This window comes from Dipodomys merriami, unplaced genomic scaffold, assembly GCF_024711535.1.
Source record: "Dipodomys merriami isolate MVZ:Mamm:240054 unplaced genomic scaffold, mDipMer1.0.p SCAF_537, whole genome shotgun sequence".
Classification (NCBI taxonomy): Eukaryota; Metazoa; Chordata; class Mammalia; order Rodentia; family Heteromyidae; genus Dipodomys; species Dipodomys merriami.
The window spans coordinates 235,135-243,931 of NW_027206110.1; the positions used below are offsets into that span (position 1 = coordinate 235,135).

The 8,797-nt window shown below is 39.0% G+C and overlaps 1 pseudogene; it reads left to right on the forward strand.

Annotated features, from left to right (window-relative positions):
- The first annotated feature begins 611 nt into the window (after positions 1-611).
- On the forward strand, positions 612-6,909 carry LOC138811580 (zinc finger protein 280D pseudogene; annotated as a pseudogene).
- Positions 6,910-8,797: the final 1,888 nt, after the last annotated feature.

Genomic DNA, 8,797 nt, shown 5'->3' on the forward strand with positions numbered 1-8,797 from the left:
GTCCAACTTCAGTGCCAACAAAGCCAGAAGTCCAGGGCTCCAGTGTGGAGGGCGAGCCTTGAGCAAAAGCAGTGTACAGACTGTGCCCAGATCCTGAGTTCAAGGTCCGGGTCTGGCAACAAAAGTCATACAGAACAATCTGTGCAGCCATCCAGCTAAAGCAGGTCACCATCTCATCTCCAACTGAATTAGACATTGTTCCTTGGGAAAAGATCTGGGGGAGCTGCTATCTTCTTGACTCCGCCCATGCTGCTCGCATCACAGAATTCTGGCCACACCCCCATTCTTTCATGGTTATTTCTGACCAATGGGATACAAGAATGGTGATCACGCCCACATTCCATGCTGCCTAGTAGCACCCGGGATTCCCTCTGTTAGTTTACAACACTACCAGCAGTTGAGGAAAGTAGAGGTGGCTGAGTGGTGAGGAAGAGACTCAAGCAACTTTGGACTATAGTAGGAAATTGAGATGCCTGCCCGCACCCTCGCTCCCTCCTCACCTTTCCAAGTTGCAGGATTTCAAACCTCAGGCAATGGTGCACTGCCAGCCTGCCTAAAGCCCTTGCCTGGTCCCTGATCTTGGTTCTCTGCTCTTGGCCCATGTGTTTGCAATGCCGCTGCCATTGCTGCTTGCCCCACCTGGAGCAGCCCCCAGCAGCTTTTCTCAGCAGCACAGGTGAGTGGCTGCCCCCAAATCACCACTACCTGGGCTCAGACACCCCTCTGGGGGCACCATGATCCCATGCTTGTTTCCTCATCCTGGCTCTGCGGAGCCACCTTTCTGTCTTGGGCATTTCTGAAATAGAAACTCAATATATGCTTTAGTTGGACTGGATCGAGGTCCTCCTATCTGGGACAGGTATGCTCCACCAGGCCTGGTCCTCTGTAGTTGGGATGGTAAACATGTAGCCCCATACTCAGTCATCGATTTAGATGGATTATCCCAAACTTTTAGTCCACAGCAGCCGATTCTTGACCACAGGTGAAGCTCTGGGTAGGGCCACAACCATCAGACCTCATTTTCCTCACAGGACAGTTTTGAGGAAAAAAGGGATTTATAGAGAGGGAATCTCTGGAGCATGGCTTGGCATGGAGGGAGTGGCATTCAGAGAAGGTTCTCTGCAATTCTGTGAGCAAATGACAGGAAGATACCCACAAAGAGCTCAGGTGGGGCCAGTTATTAATCATGCAACAGCTGAGGATTTTGAAAAAAAACATGGCTCTTTTTAATCATTACGCTATCCCCATGAGGAAGGGGATCCTTCACTGTGTTGAATTTTGCATCTGGGGAAACCGAAGCACAGAGAAGTCAGGTGACCTCCTTATGATTTCAACTTCACAGGACGCTCGGCCTGACTTCACTACCATGCTCCCTAGGACAATGGGTGCTATTCAATACCACTTCTTGTAGTAGGAAGTCTACTTCTTGTCAGTTGTGGGGTTTGAACCCTAAGCATGGGCACTGATCTTAAGCTCCTCAGCAAAAGGCTAGTGCTCTATCACTTGAGCCCACAGCACCACCTCTGGTTTTCTGGTGGTTCTTTGGAAATAAAAGTCTCAAAGACGTTCCTGCGGGGGCTGGCTATGAACCATGATCCTCATATGTCAGCCTCCAGTGTAGTTAGGATTAGAGTTCTGAGCCACCGACACAACTTAATTTTAATTCTGACTTCTCTCTCTCTCTTTTACAAAAACTGGTTGAATAGGTGCTGGAGGAGGGGGTCCAGCATCCCCATGTGGCTGGAATCCAAGGTGACCCTCTCATTCTGGAGGTGGGCTGTGGGTCAGGAGCTGTCCCGCTCAGCCTGTTGAAACAGCTCCCTGAGGTAAGCCCCACTATTCCCTAGCTAGACCATGAAATTCATTGTCCATCCAGCCTTACTGGACTTATTGAATTGTATTGCTTTCTACATCATTTTCTATCACCTGACCAAACTTATGATACAGAGTTACGGAGTGAAAATGTAATGCCTTCTTAAGAAAGTCATTTAGGGCTCTGGGAATGTGGCTTCATGGTATGGTGATTCCCTAGCATGCATGAAACCCTGGGTTCAATTCCACAGTAACACAGAAAAAAGAAAAACACTAGAAGGAATGCTGTGCCTCAAGTGGAAGAGTGCTAGCCTTGAGAAAAAAAAAAGCTCAGGAATAATTCCCTAACCCTGAGTTTAAGCCCCAGGACCGGCAAAACAATTAGTAAATGGAAAATAAAGAACCCATACTTGAAATATATAATTGCTACTTCCATACTGACACCTGATAATAGCCTCTAATTCATGTATTTTACTTAGGATACTGTGTTGAAAAAAGTTTTGTTCATTAAGTCACAGCAATTAATGCCAGGAATGTGCTTAGATGTCAGCTGAAGATTGATTCTGGAAATTCAAGGATTCAAGGATTTTGGGTCATCACTGCTAATCACAAAGTGAAAAGTAGTCCAAGTGTGATTTTGAAATCTTTTTGATCAGTTTTGGCATCAAAAATGCAGAGGGTAATTAATAGTTGTGACAGAAAATAAGGAGTAACTCCAGATGTAAGGAAAAAATGATAGTAAATAAGGTATACCAGAAACTGGTCTAGAGAACCATTTTTGGTTATTGAAGAACTAGTTGTCAACTAGGTTTTTGCTCATTGCCTTTATCATTCTAAATCTCTTAGGCTAGTTCTTAATCTCTGCGTGATAAATGTTTCTCCTTTTTTTTTTTTTACTTCTGTGCCTTTTTTCCTCTTTCTTCTTTTTTAAATTTTTTTATTTTTTTAATTTTAATTTTAATTTTTTGTGAACATACTGTACAGAGGGGTTACAATAACTGGACAAGATAATGAGTACATTTATCAATCATTGCAGCCTCCTCCATTGTTGACCTTTCACATCCCTTCCCATCCTCTCCCCAACCCCGAACCCGAACTCCTCCACTCCGCACCAAAGTTGTAAAGTTCGTTTTTGTCATGAAAACTTGTACTTCTCATAGTTGCATCGGGTCCAGCTGTATCCTTAAATGACTTGTTTTTCCACATCTCCTCCACAAATTATAACGACATCAAATATAATGAAAGCAGTGGTTGTACTGTGGGGGAGGGACATACAAAGCAACAAAGATAAACTTATAAGTCAGTTAGAAACAAATGCATGAAAAAAACATTTAAATACATATCAAGGGTTCATTTTCCTAAGATCACATTATCTGACCTTTACTGCTTGACTCATACATATATTTGATATTGCAAATAAGGGAACCCATGGGACCTATGTTTTTTTGGGCTTGGCTTACTTCACTTAATACAATTTTTTCCAAGCCTTTCCATTTCCTAACAAATGGGACAATGTCATTCTTTCTGATGGAGGAATAGAATTCCATTGTGTATATATAACACATTTTCTTGATCCATTCATCTACTGAGGGGCATCTGGGTTGGTTCCATATCTTAGCTATAGTAAATAATGCTACAATAAACATAGTTGTACTGTTAGCTTTAGTGTGGTCTTGTTTGTGAACATTTGGGTAAATGCCCAAAAGTGGGATTGCTGGGTCATAGCAGAGCTCTATGTGAAGTCTTCAGGAACCTCCATACTGCTTTACAAAGTGGTTGAACAAGTTTACACTCCCACCAACAATGAAGTAAGGTTCCCTTCTGTCCACATCCCCTCCAGCATCTGTTGTTGTTGGAGTTCTTGATTATAGCCATTCTAACTGGTGTGAGGTGGTATCTCAATGTTGTTTTGATTTGCATTTCTTTTATGGCTAGGGAGGTTGAGCATTTCCTCATGTGCCTATTGGCCATCCTTCTTTCTTCTTCAGAGAAATTTCTTTTTAAATCTTTAGGCCACTTATTTATTGGGCAGTTGTTTCTTTGAGGATATGTTGTTGGGGGATTTAACTTTTTGAGTTCCAAGTATATTTGAGATATGAGACCCTTGTCCATTGTATGGCTAGTGAAGATCTTCTCACAATCCATGGGCTTTATATTAATCTTGTTAGCTAGGTCCTTTGCGAGGCAGAAGCTCTGCAACTTCATGCAATCACATTTGTCCAACCTTTCTTTGATTTGTTGTGTTTCCTGGTCTCTATTAAGAAAATTTCGGCCTGAGCCAAGGAGGCCTAGGATTTCTCCTATTCCATCCTGTAACGTTTTCAGAGTGTCTGCTTTGACTCCGAGGTCTTTGATCCATTTGGAGTTTATTCTGGTGTAGGGTGTTATATAAGGATCTAGTTTTAGTTTTCTACAAGTAGTTAACCAATTTTGCCAGCACCATTTACGGAAGAGACTGTCTTTCTTCAATCCTATTATTTTAGTACCCTTATCGAAGATTAATTGGCTATAGGTCTATAGGTTCATTTCTGAGTTTTCAATTCTATTCCATTGGTCCTGAGGACTGTTCTTATGCCAGTAACAAGCTCTTTTGGTTACTATGGCTTTATAGTAGAGTTTGAAATTTGTTATTGATATTCCACCAGCAGTGTTCTTTCCGTTGAGGAGTGTTTTTGCTATTTGTGGTCTTTTATTGTTCCATATGAATTTTTGGATTGCCTCTTTTATTTCCTTGAAGAATGAGGTTGGAATTTTGATCGGTATCGCATTGAATTTGTAGATACCCTTGGGAAGTATTGCCATTTTCATGATGTTAATCTTTCCAATCCAGGAGCATGGGAGATTTTGCCATTTTCTAAGTTCTGTTTTGATTTCCTTCTTCAAGATTTTAAAGTTTTCATCATATAGTTCCTTCACTTCTTTGGTTAAGTTAATTCCTAGGTATTTTATTTTTTGAGGTGCTATTACAAATGGAGTTACTTTCCTAATTTTATCCACACTTTTCTCATTGTTGGCATTCAGAAAAGACATTGATTTTGGGGGGTTAAATTTATGCCCTACTATCTTGCCAAAATTTTGAATCAGCTTGAGTAATTTGGGAGTGGAGTCCATGGGATTCTTTAAATACAAGATCATGTCATCTTCAAAGAGCGAGAGTTTTATTTCTTCTTTCACTATTTGGATCCCCTTTATGTTTTTGATCTTGTCTTATTGCTGTAGCTAGGCATTCTAATACTAGATTGAAGAGAATTGGAGAGAGTGGACATCCTTGTCTTGTTCCTGAGTTAAGAGGAAATGGGTTTAGTTTTTGACCATTAAGTATAATGCTGGCTGTAGGTTTGTCATACAGAGCCTTTATTATATTGAGTAATGTTCCATGGATTCATAATTTTTCCAAAACCTTCATGATAATCAGGTGTTGGGGCGCTGCGCCAGCTTCCCTCCCCCCCACTTCCTCCCATGTCTCCCCTCCCCCTCTCCCAGTTCCCATGGGTCAGTCTGCTGGCTCCACAATGGGAGCCGCCACCGCCCCTGCTGCTGCCGCTGCAGCTTGATAGTTTTTCGCGCTCCTCCTTTTTCTCCTCCTCCTCTGCCTCCTCCTCTTTCTCCTCCTCTTTTAGGGCTCCAGTCAGGTCGAGCCGGCTCTGCTCACGAAAATTCAGACATGGCAGAACTTTTTATGGAATGTGAAGAAGAGCTAGAGCCATGGCAGAAGAAAATAAAAGAAGTTGAGGATGATGACAATGATGAGCCAATCTTTGTTGGAGAGATAGCAAGTTCAAAACCAGCAATTTCAAATATTTTGAACAGAGTTAACCCAGCTCATATTCAAGGGGAATAAAGAATGGTGCGCTCAGTCGAGGTATTTCTGCTGCATTCAAGTCTACAAGTCAACACAATACGAACCCATCAAATCAAGTTGCTGCCTCGCCAGTAAATTTTCATCTGAATCTAGATCTTCAGATAGCTCTGTTATTGTAGAGCCTTTTTCTAAACCTGGCTATTTAACAAAGTCATCCCGAGTTGTATCTAGTAATTCTTCTGAGTTACTGTTTGACTTGACCCAGAATACAGAATTACCACAGTACCAAGGGATACCAACAATTTCTGTAGCAGGTCTGAATGAAAATTTGTTTTTATCAAAACGTCCTTCTGCTTCTGAACAGTGTAAATCCAAAAAATCCCAAGCCTGGTGAAAGTGTTTCTGTAACAGATTCCTCAGCTGTATTCCCTGTAGTTAAAACTCCTTCACTGATTTCTCCCCAAGCTATGCCATCAAAAGGTGAAAATACTTCATCAAATTAATCTAAAGATGGAACGCCTTTTCCACGAGCTTGTCCAAAGTGCAATATTGATTTCAATCTTCTGGATCCTATGAAAAATCACATGCAGTATTGTTGTCCAGACATGATAAATGACTTTTTGGGACCAGATAAAACAGAAAACTCAAATACAGCAAATAAAGCTATGACTGCTGATTCAGAGAAAGGAAAATTGATCATGTTAGTTAATGACTTTTATTATGGAAAACATGAAGGAGATATCCAGGAAGAACAGAAGACTCATACAACCTTTAAATGCTTCAGTTGCTTGAAAGGTCTCAAAAATAATATTAGGTTTATGAACCACATGAAACACCACTTGGAACTTGAGAAGCAGAGCAGTGAGAGCTGGGAAAACCACACCACCTGCAAGCACTGCTACCGGCAATTTCCCACACCCTTCCAGCTGCAGTGCCACATCGAGAGTACACACACTCCTCACGACTTTTCTACCATTTGTAAAATCTGTGAATCATCATTTGAAACAGAACATGTTCTTTTACAACATATGAAGGACAATCATAAACCCGGTGAGATGCCATATATCTGCCAGGTTTGCAATTATAGATCATCATCATTTTCTGATGTAGAAACTCATTTTCGAACATCTCATGAAAACACTAAGAATTTACCTTGTCCATTTTGCCTCAAAGTTATCAAAATTGCAACACCCTATAAGCATCATTATATGAAGCATCAGAAAAAAGGAATACATCGTTGTACAAAATGCAGACTGCAATTTTTGACCTGCAAGGAGAAAACACTTCCTATTTGATGCTATTACATTTTTTAAATAAATAAGTATTCTCTACGTGATCACTTGAGGGGTTAACTCTTTCTATAAATGTGTTTAATCACTCTAGAGTACTGTATCAAACATCCATAATCATTATCAAGAACTTGTGATTGAGATGAGAAAGAAATATCTAGATTTCTCGCTTCTCTTTTCCTCTTCTCCTTTTTCTAGTGAGAATTCTCAGCCTTTCTCCAAATTCTCCTATTAATAAAGAAAGAATGACACATTGTGGATATCAAGCAAAAGGCTCCAAAGCCTGAGTTTTATTGTTTCAGAAATAGATGAAATAAATCAGAGTGGCCCAAGGAAGAAGAAAAGCAAGATGTTTCCCTTTCTGGCTTCAACAATAGAGACTGAACACGACTCTAAACATCTAATAAACAATTTTCCTTAGCTAATTTTTAAAAAATATTGTTTTTTAATAAATAATAATTTTAACAATTAAAAAATTTAAAATATGTAGTAATTTGCTGTTTGCTTTTAGTAGGCATGAAATAAGACTGCATTAACATTGTGTGAGTTGAGAGGCTAAATTTTATCAGAATCCAAACAAAATGAAAAATATATGATTTTAAGAAAATAGCTTTTAGGTATATTTTCAACATGACATACACACAGGGACATCTTTTTTCTTCTTTTCCTCTCCACACTTCAATAAGCAGTTCATGTAATTCAAATAGCTGTGTTTCTTTCAGAAATAGATTACACATAAACAAGTTAAAAGATGAGAACCAGTATTGGTGGTGCATTCTTTAAAAATAGCAGTCAAATAACTATTAACCATAATTCCAAAATACTAATCAAATGCTTTTGAAAAGAGAAGATTGTAAGCAGAATATACAAAAAGTGATAGTGCCAGCACTGCTTCAGGAGCTGCTGTCTGATATTTAAGATTTCTAGTAAATGACAATTTTTAATCGGGATTAAATGCTTTCAGGAACCAAATTTTTTCTAGTTATATTTTATTGAAGGAATATGTTGTTCAAAATTAATGAAAGGGTAACAGGTTATAACCTGTAGAAAGAATGCTTACACACTCATTGTGGTAGGCATTAAATACCTTCCCAAAATATCTATAGTACACAAATTTGAATAATTATCAGATGGGCAAAGTATACTCAAAAGTCCCAGTTGTACTTCGAAAGGGACATCATTAGGTAAGAAACATCAGAAAGATGTAAAGATGCTACATTAGAAGATTAAGAAAAAGACAAGAACAAACATACTGAAGTTTCTGGGAAGCGGAACAGGAAGTATATGGCTTTTCCACTAGATTCACCTGAAAAATATTTTAGCTCTGTAGGAGGCTCTATTTTAATCTAGTGAGACTTATTTTGGATTTCTGTCCTTTAGAAATGTAAATGATAAATACGGATTATTCAACACAATTATCTTGTAAAAATATTTTACAGCAGATTTGGTGTAGTAAGCTAAATCAACTACAGCCTTTTCCTGATGCAACTACAAGGATACCATGAATCCTAGTTTCTGAGAATAAGAAAAAGTTGCCACCAGCTTTATACACATGTAAGATGTACATACTACTAAGGGCCTTGCATTAATGAAGTCTTGAATTCCTAAATAATATTTAAACAAGAAGCTCCCTATCTTCATTTTCATATTTGGGGATCACTAAGTACCAAAGTTATGTGGAAGGCTAGGGTAAGAATATAGAAATGAAATATGTCTCCTGTCATCATAAAGATAAATTATGTTATTTTGATTTACAGTTTCTAAGATAATAAAAAATAAGGTAAAACCGAAATGGTAACTCAATCTTTTCTCCTTCCTAACTTTCCAACAGAAATTAGAGAATCCAGTAAAGATAAGCAATCCCAGGATAGTATAGGATGTTATAGGATCACCG